The sequence below is a fragment of the Typopeltis vanoorti genome, chromosome 3, assembly GCF_054136105.1.
Source record: "Typopeltis vanoorti isolate ZY-2024b chromosome 3, IOZ_Tvanoo_1.0, whole genome shotgun sequence".
Taxonomy (NCBI): Eukaryota; Metazoa; Arthropoda; class Arachnida; order Uropygi; family Thelyphonidae; genus Typopeltis; species Typopeltis vanoorti.
The window spans coordinates 123,923,264-123,933,751 of NC_143551.1; the positions used below are offsets into that span (position 1 = coordinate 123,923,264).

Genomic DNA, 10,488 nt, shown 5'->3' on the forward strand with positions numbered 1-10,488 from the left:
GTAAGGTCTGGAAAAAACTTGTAGAAAAGATCTTGAATGGCTTGGAAAGCAGATAGAGGATTTCAGTTTATGGTTTGCAGTTAAAATATGGCTTTATTTTATTAAGGGGCTTGTACAAAAATAGAATATAAACAAATAAAAATTAAATAGAATACTTGGTGAATAAGACCCAGAGGGCAATAATGTCCACTTTTGAGTAAAGCACACTTACGAGTAGGCAATATTAGAGATCTTTAATCTCCAGTGCTGTTTGTGACATCGAAGAATCAATTAATTTAGTTAAACAGTGAATTAACTGGATTTCGTTTTAGTTTCTTGTAAATAAATCTTCTAATGTAACCAAGTAGAATTTTACTGTTGTAAATAACTTTAAAAACTTTATTTTTAGAAAAATAAGTGAATTATTTTCAAAAAAAGTTAGTTTTTTTTTTCCTCTAAAATGTATTTTATTATGTAGAGGAATACAAACGGCAATTAAATACCATTAGTTCAAGGTCCAAACTTTCATTTAATCAGTTAATTTTCTGATTAAAAGAAGAGAGTAGAATTCAGGTAATAAAACGAAAACACGCTCTACGCCCAACAGGCTGCAATTCGAATCTCATCAGGCATGGATGTCTGTGAATTGTTTTTAGGTGGGAGATGAATTTCATCGCAGTGTGAGACCACATCTGGGTCACAAGAGGCATGGGGTGGCTTAAAAAAGTTCAGTGCTTAATCACTAGAGCAGATTACCCAGTTATCTTCCCCACGATACTACTAATAATGTGCTGTAGACCTTTCGTGAGGGAGATCAAAATTAAAATTAAAAAAAAAAAAAAAAAAAACCATGTTTAGTCTCTAGAGCAGAGATGAACTAGAACGATTATTAAATCTCCATAGGGTATTAACGGAACTAAATGTGCAATACGTTACAACCTTTCGTAGGTGCGATTCATATGAAGAGAGAAAAAAAGTCTTTAGCGAGTCAGATATGCGTCCCCATTATCCTGTGGCAGCAGCTTCACTTTTCATAAATTCTTTTGTTTCAACCCCACAGCACCTGCATCGCTGAAATGCTGGAAGTATGGTTGTGGTGGGATTCATGCGCCATGGCATCGGCTATCTGCATATATTCTACAGATCCCTGGTGTAATACTAGGAATATTTATCTCGGAGATGGATGAAAATATACTGCAATAAGCAACTTTTACACCAGGAAACAACTTATAGAGAAACATAGGTTATTCTGAACAATTTCAGTTGCCTAACAACAACAATAATAATGAAATGCAACCCCATAGCCAAGACGTATGACAAGATGTGGTTCAGTGTCATCATTGATATTTTCTCTTACACACACAATGCTGAGAAGGTAATCAGCTGACGCATGCTGTTAGAAGCGATGGACTGTTTTTTTATGATGCCGTATTTGGAACATGCAGCTATTTTTACTTACTGAGCAGTCATATTTTCAGCCTCCCTCACTCAAATGGCTTGTGGATTTTGTTCTTTGTATATTCCAGGATATTTATTCCCGCTGTAGTTATCGAAGCGTTAGTTTTTTTTTTTCTTTTTCTTTTTCCATTCATTGAAGACCAGTAATATCAGATTAAAAAAAAACTAATTCATTTTGATTGCATATATCAGAACACAAAATTGTAAGTAAATAACTATTTCTTGACTTATTGCTGATAACACCAGCGAAATATCAGCAATAAGTCAAGAAATAATTATTTACTTATAATTCTGTATTCTGATATATACCGTCAAAATTAAACAACATTTTGACTGCAATCATGCTGTAATAGTATAAAGTAGTAGTTCCTGTTAAACTGCTACACGGATCTCATCGGATCATGACTGTTACCAGTGGAAATCATTGGTATTGATGTAGTGCAGAAAGTTTACACTTAAACATTACACTCGCCAAATTATTGTTAAGATTACACTATCAAATAGTATTCTAATCTGCCAAAATGCTTTTGCATGTACAAGGATTATTACTATGCATGAGACTTGGATTCGCCATTACACACCAGAATCCAAACAGCAGTCAAAGCAATGGGCAGAAGCCGGTTGTGCAGCTCCAAAGAAGACAAAGTCGGTTCCATCACCAGGAAAGGTCATGGCATCGGTGTTTTGGGATGCTAAAGGCATTTTGTTTATTAATTACCTTCAAAAGGGTAAAACAATAACCGTGGAAAATTATTTTGATTTTTTAACCACACTAGACGAAAAAATTCGTGCGAAAAGATCCGGTTTGCAGGGAAAAAAAATCATCTTTCATTGGGACAATGCACCTGCCCACAAAGGTGTTTTGGCAAAGGGAAAATTAAGGGATCTGCAAAATCTGGGGAATATGCACCCTGTTCCCCAGATTTGGCTCCTTCTGATTTCTATCTCTTCCCAAAACTAAAACTCTTCCTCGTTGGTCAACGTTTTCTTCGAATCAAGAGGTGATTACAGCTGTAGAAGAGTATTTTGCAGATCTTACTGAGAACCACTACAAGGATGGGTTAATGGCGCTAGAGCATTGCTGGAATAAATGTATTAGTCTTAAGGGAGATTATGTTGAAAAATAAAAATAATTTTCAAATTATAAATTCGTTTTTTCATTGTTAGACCTAGAACTTTTCAGACCACCCTCGTACTGCACTTATTAAAATCACAAAAGGGATGCCACAGTTGGGATGATATACTCTGTGTGTATCCCTCTCAAGGTCATCCCGAATACGATATTAGTACTTATTATATATAAAAATGCTCCACCTGGTGAATCTCTTCATGCCTAATTTACTGCACAGCACACAGAGTGACTTATTTACATATAGGCAGTTGTTGTACAACGATTCGCATAAGAAGCTACACTCTCTTTAAGACTCATTTATCAGGTCTCGAATCTATTTATCTGACATCTACCAACAGTCGTTGACGCCTCCTCAACGAAGTAGTTCTTACGTTCGTCCCTGCGACCTAGTTCTTTATTCATTCTTCCTAGTTCCGACATCCTTTTGAGTACAATACCTGCTGTACTTCTTTCGTTCTTATATATGGTTATAATCAAACAGGATTAACTAATACTTTTTTCTGTTTTTGTAATTATAGTTGCAGATAGGTGTTGAAGTTTGCTATACCAATTCAATTAAACATATACTGTAATCAAATATTTTTGAGGTAACACGTAGAACATCGAAATCTTTCGATATTTGGTTTATATGACCGGTGCTAGTTATCCTGCTTACTTTAGCACTTTGAAAATGCAAGTGACGTAGTCAGCAAAGGATGTATGTACTCGAACACACAAAACATCACGGATGTAATATTCGCTCTGTGTTGCAGGCTTACGCGGCTGCAAAGCAGCCATCCCATGCCGCTGACGAGACTCAGTCTCACTGTCAAAGACGACGCTATAACGAAGTGTGTTTTTGTTATTGTAATGTTAACAGCAATAGATCAGTCGTGTGAATTTTTTAAAGTCTGATCCCGTCCAGATGGCAAAGTGTATAGTACAATATGCATATTTGATACACGATTATATTTTTAGTTGAATAAAAGTATGTACATCTCAAGTTGTTCATAATTTCGAGAGCTTATAAAAGTATGTTATTCCCTTTTTGCTTCGAAAATCATTGATTCACCCCACCCCTTTCGGTTCACGATTGCCCATGCTAATTCATTTGTAGCTTAGAGGACATCAATTTTTGCGAATTTGCTTACCAAGCTTAGAGGGAACGTTGCACGGATATCACTTGAAAAGAAACGCGAGGTAAACACACACACACACACACACACACACACACACACACACACACACACAAATTACTTTTCGCATTTTCATAAAACAACACCGGTGTGAATGAATTAATTATCGCAGCAATTATACAAAGATAATCGCTGTTGCATTATAAACTATACTATAAACTTCATTGCATAAACTGGAGCTGTCGATGTTTGCAGTTGTAGATTATGAATATTCACTAAATTCATCACATCTTCAGATATTTCAAAATATCTGAAGATGTGATGAATTTTCTATATCCTTTTCAATGAAGGCCCTGTTAACGTCTAAGATTTATTCGTTGGTTGATTAGGGGTATATGGCGCAAGGACAGCTAAGGTCATACTGCGCCAAACCAAAGGCTATAACAGTACTTAACATCTAATTGCTTACTTGAACTTAACGAAAAGGTTTCTCCTGAAAATCTAGATTTTATCTCCATAAAGGCAAGAAACTAATCCGAAAATGAAATGGAAAGTAAATCTCATAAATTTTCTAAATCTATGAGACTGTAATTTCCACGGTTTGTATCCTTCATATTTAGTATTTAAGGCCTTGAAAAAATGGCTTCATCAGTTATCTGAAGTGTCATATTTCAACATAAAATCAACAACATTTACGGAGATTTTTGGTACTTTTTCCTGAGATGTGGAACTATTCTATAGGACAAAACAGGTTTGTACAGAAGTTCCTGTACAAAAATTTTTAGTTACGTGTAGTGTCATAAATAGGATTTTTCGTTTTCCGTAAAGAACTTGGAGAGCTTCAGATTGGCTTCCTTTAAAGTTTTCATAAAGATCCCTTAACACTTTTATTGAATCCATCCCAGTTTTCTTACTCTCCGCATTATGTGGTTTCGAGACATAAAGATTAATTCCCTGTGGTTGTGCTTTGAAAAGACTGGAGAAAAATACTAGCGTCAGAAGACGTTAGGAGCGAAATATTATCAAACAAGAGAAATATGAAAATATTATCTTCACTATTTCAGCTTTGATGGAATCATTCGCTGCTTTACATTATAATTAAATTATTATACATAATGAGTTCTTTTAAAAAATTTTTTCTCTTTTTTAACGAAAATATTTTACTACTGTTGTTGGTGAATATTTTCATATTTTAACATTATATAATACCTGCTATAAACGAAATACTCCTTAATCCTAGCTCTATCTACAAGCGTAATGAAAACTATAAAATTAAAGGGGAAAAAATGAAAGCAGTTTCTGCCCCAAATGGATTTTACAGCAGCTCTGAGCAAGGCGAATTACATAATTCTTAATTACATACGAAAGCTAGCGCAGAACGCAGCTCAGGTCCGTATTTCAAATAATCAGGGGAGAAAAATATTTCAAAACATTTGCTTGCTTTCCGTTAGATGCATTTAAAATTCTTATACGAGAGCGAGAGAGAGAGAGAGATCTGTATAACGAATGATGCATGCAAAAGACTTTCCTTGCACGATGCTGTTGAAATACTAAAAATTTATGTACTGAAACGGAGGTTTTGATCTTTTCGGTAATTCACGTTTTTTTTTGTTGTTGTTGTTTGGAATCCTTTATAGCATTTCAGAAAATGAAATGGACTGTGATTATCAACAGATTTAAGGAGCGGAGATAACGTCCACATGTCAAAATAGTTTTCGGCGAATTGCAAAGAAATGATGATCAATGGCATGTCGGTCGTTTATTGATTCTCGAGAGATGTCTGCTATGTGTTTAAAACAGCTTTGATTATGACAGAAGCTGCTTTATAGTTCTACAGTATTACTGATGAAGTGAGTACCTACACTTTTACAACGTTCAGTAATAAGTTATTTTTCCCGATGAGAAAGTTTAAGAATAACTTGTTTTATCTTTTCCACTGCAGCGGTAATCCGCATTGTAAGACATTTAATATATAAAGGAGGAATGTTTAGTTGTTTGTCCCTTGTACAAATCTCATTGCACTTACCACTTGTTTCTTCGAAATGAATAATTGTTTTCTAAAGATTATATATAAAACCATTTTTCTTTCCATTATTTTAGGAAAGCTTCTTAATTCTGTATTATAAAATTTGAAAAGTCCTAATAAACATGGTATTCACCATTTAAAAACAGACATATCGAGACCTATTGGGAACCACTGGCAATAATAGCATACAAAAGAATCATTTAAGGATTAAAGATCGAGCTCTTTCAACAACACCCAAGCTAATGCTATCCCACTGAGTATAAACAATACTTCATTCTTCTACTAATAAAATATATATATATATATATAATCTCATCCGCGCGGTTAGCCTCGTAGCTGTGCGCTTCGCAACCATATGCCTGGGGATGGAGCGTCCTAGGTTCGATTCCCGTCAGTAACGTGAGGAGCTGAAGGAACTTCCTCAGCTATAGCCAAGTTAGCCCGTCTTGGGCGTGGACAGTAGGGTTTTTTCCCCAGTTTATCGTGGGGGTTTTTCATCCCGCAAAGCAGGCAAACCGGCTTTGAGAACTCAACATTACGGACATAGCATACACCGGGGCGTAGGGCTGACCACTTTATCCTGTGAACGGTTTGAGGTCCGATGATTAACCCCTTAACATACAAAGACGTCTGTGACACGTCTTTTGTTTATTGCACCAAAATTGATTTTGAATTTTGGTTTCACATATAAATACAATCGAATATAGACGCTAGACAATCTTGTGCCTATTTCCTTTCAGCCAAGAAAACTTGCCAACGGCGTGTATCAAATTCATCATTATTTTTCAAATAATGATGAATTTGATCTCCAGCAAATCACCCTCGCCCAAAAAATTGGCAGAAAAACGACCGCTTTCTGATTTTTAATTGGTACGTTAAGGGGTTAATAAACTCTCGACACTGCAAGGTAAAAGAGGGTAAAAGGAAGAAGAAGATGATGATGATGAAATAAAAATATCACTGGATGAAGTAATTTGTCCTCGCAATAGAATCTAAATAACATGTTCTTTTAATGTTATTGAACAGAAATGGATGTTCAAAATATCGACTGCACCCTGATCAACCAACGCCTGGGTTGCTCCCCTGTGAATTAAATAAATCAGTTGTGAGAAAAAAACAAGTTCGAAATTTTCTGGTTTTTCTGTCTTATTCTGAAGAAAATTAATTTCGTTAAGCTCTTTTTTAAGATTATATATGGACTTGAAAAAAAAAATGTGGATTTAAAAAAAAACTGTTTCTCCTGCGAAGAACGCTTTCTCACAAAGCTACTCCCACCGCGATGTTAACCTCTTGCAGGGAAGCATGCACCGCAGGAGAAGATTTTAGATTCATCTTATTAAAAACAATTTGTGATTAAAGATCCATCATGGAAGCCTTTGGTCCACTTTTTCTGAATGCTTCATATCCTCTATGGTCTTTATATATAACTTGATGTCTTTGCTATTAAGCTTTTATAATGCAAGGAAAGTACACTACTTTGGTGATTTCATGGTCGAGAGTCATTTAGTTCAAACGCCACGTAACTAAACGCTTGAACAGAAAGGGGAAGTTTACCACACGTGGAGTTCTAACAAGTGTGTTGAATGCAGGATCCGTGACAGAGCAAGCAAGTGTACGTCCGGTGATGTTGGACGAGTGGTCTCTTTACTCGCTGTACCAGAAAGAGTATCCGGAGGCTAAATCATGTAGGCAATTCTCCACACGAAACAATAAAGAGGTAGAACGGATAGAACTGTGATAGACTCGTAAGCAATAGAAGGGAATGAGATAAAAGACAAATAATCTGCGATAGAAAGCACAGAGGAAGATGACTCGGAACCTTCTTAGCGGAAGCTCTAACGATTTAGGAATATCCTAGAGTCTACTGGTGCCTTTTAAAATGGCTCAAAATTCAGTGAAGAAAAATGAAATGATATGACAGCTATTTTGAAATCAATTACACACGCACGCACGACGTACACGCGAGTTAGCTGATCACATATGAAGAAGGCAAGGTTTATCTCTCAAAAACTTGGGTTTTTATTCCCTTCCAAACATCTGATAAAGAAAACACACGTGGCTCATGGTTTATATGCTTCATCGTAATCCTAAAGAACACACGCGCGCGCGCGCACGCACGCACGAATACATCTGCTGATATTTGAATAAGTCTAAATGAGAGTTCCACAGAGCCTTCCAAATACACATCAAGTAAACTATGATCATACACTGTTTTTTAATCATATATTCTGTTGCCGTACATCAGCTTAGAGAACGTTAACGAACAACTCCGATTTATTAACGCGTTATCTTTCAATGACAATTCTTGTTTATGAAAGATAGATTTGCGCAGACAGATAAATTGGAATTAAAACTCTAATCTAAAATTGTAAATTAAAGCCGGAGTTCAACCTCCAAAATCTTTTATTGAAAACTACTCACCTTTTTTTTTGGGGGGGGGGTTAATCTCGACAAATAAATAATAAGCTCTCTCTTGTATTAAGAGCACATCCCATTGATTACTAACAATACCGGGTGTCCCACTCGGCGAAAACAGACAACACGAAAATTGGATATATACAGAAAAAAAAAAAAAAAAAAACACTGCATCCGCCTACGAGTAGCTTAAACAAAGTTTTTAAACCCCCCTTCCCATTAGCAGATATACATTAGAGTAGAATAAAAGCTGTCAACGAAACAACTTACCTACAACACTGCTGAAACCATGGAACCGGGACGCTGTGGCCCAACCCACTCCAAACAACAGCTAGACGCTGCCACCATGTGCTCCGTGCTTACCGAAGTGTCCTGGAAAAACTAAGCGATAACAAACGCTCCGTCATTCATTGCAGGGGTTCCCGGAAGTGGAAGCTGAGCAACACATGAGGGATGTCCGAGAGAGAGAGGCAAGTAGCTGCGGTAGGTTTTAGCGGTCTGTTTTAAGGGTTTTTAAGTGAATTTGTATCGCTGAAATCAATCCGTATGCAGATGTTCATTTATAAAAACCTGAGTTGAGTTCGGGAAGGAAGTGAGGACAAAGATTAAAACAAGCAGTTTTATAGAGAAGAACTGCACGCTTCAGAATGTTTTAGATGCGATCACTTAGCCTATTGTTTTTTTTTTTTTTAGCAAACTTTGTTTTCAGATAGGGCTGGATATCAAAGGAGAGAGTTCCATTCTTAGTAAACGACAAATTATCTCTGAGCCCATTGTGAACTGAAAGACAACAGACTCAATTTTTCGTTTATTTTTTCGAAACAAGGAAAACGAACTTGAAAATAAACGAATGATAAGCTTCAAGCCGGTTTAGGTTCTTTTTTTTTTATGCGACAAAGTTTTCCTCTTTATTTCGAGATATTTATGACTTGGAGGCGTAGCCACGTTGGCATTAGTTTAATTTTCCTAAGAGCCCCCATCCGGTACACAGACGCTTACTCTGATATTCTCCTCTGTTAATCCACTTGTGTAATCGGGTGAAAAGCTGCGCATAGATGGGTGAATCTAGTGGGTATACATATAGAGGGGATTCTCTCTCTCTCTCTCTTCTGTCAGGGCAAATATTCTCCCCTCCTCGGCATGATTAACGTTAACGAAAAAAAAAAAAAAAACCTTCAACATATTTAGAAAAAAATGCTTATTTCCTCTTCCCAAAGTGTGCAAATTTCTCGGTGAAATTAGTCCAGATTTAATAGCGGCACAGGTGAAGGTAACAAGAGCTAAGTCAATAATTCGCAACTTACGTAGCACCTATTATATTCGTTTTGTCCTTTCATGCGGCCACCTAAAAGTACATAATTCCACTTTGGTTTGGGCAGATTTTATTGACATTTAGTACGCTGGATATTGACTGAAATTTGCCGAATAATTTCCATTTTGGTTTCGCTCAGACTATTTTCAATGGGAAATTTTAAAAGACAATAAAATTTTATGACTCAAATAATGATAATGTTATTTATTGTGCTTATGACATATTGCAGTGTTTTATTTTTAAAGAGTCACAAAGAAAAGGGACCTAGAACAGGATAGTGTGAAGAAATAATCGGGGAGGGGGATGATAATAACAGAAACTAGTTTTCTTCCCCATTCTGCTCATATGCGATGCTTTTAATCGAATTTCGCTTTTAAGTTTAATTCATCTCAACATTTTTTTTTTTTTCGATGATTACCTCAGTTTTGTTTTAAATTTATGTTTCTGCCTGTAAAATTTAAAGCACTTTATGTTCCGATTCTCGCTTTTATTTACGTTATTAATTTACATATTCTTAAGAGGCTTAATTTCTAATTCTCGGAAAGAAACAGTATGATGGAGGCGAATGAGTTAGAGTTGTTAAATACATCACAAAATCCAGAAATAAATACAAACGGGGACTGAATGAAATATCTATGGGTCAAGAGAATTATATTATCTGGCAGCCCTTGATGCAGTTGTTTGTCTTTAGTTAGGACATATGGATAGTGTCAAAACGGAGGAGTGAATTTGGGATTATTTCCGAAGTGATAAGGTCAATTGAGAAGTTGGTTAAGGAGTCAGAACTAAGGATTATGTACATGATTGTTTAATCAATCTAACCTGTGAAAAGTTGCTGACATATAGCAGATTTAATACCTTGGATAGGATAAGGGTTAAATTATTCAGAAATCTGTGTCCACAGACTATGTCTGTTTTATAGACATGGATTTTCGGAATTCAAGTCAATTCAACTCCGATATGAAAGGCGGTTTAACACCGGGAGATGAAATACATCTACATTCTATACACATTTACAAACATCCATGGCAAGGTGGGATTCGGATTCGAA

The 10,488-nt window shown here is 36.1% G+C and overlaps 1 protein-coding gene across 2 annotated transcripts in view; it reads right to left on the reverse strand.

The window, feature by feature from the left end:
- The window catches only part of LOC150108537 (uncharacterized), a 284,792-nt gene extending 276,306 nt beyond the window's left edge, over nt 1-8,486 (reverse strand). Inside the window, exon 1 of one of the 2 annotated variants that reach the window (XM_090415967.1) lies at nt 8,396-8,486. The gene's annotated coding sequence lies outside the window, so the exon portion shown is untranslated. The remainder of the gene's footprint in view (nt 1-8,395) is intronic. The other variant, XM_090415968.1, reaches the window with a different exon arrangement.
- Between the last annotated feature and the right edge of the window lie 2,002 nt (nt 8,487-10,488).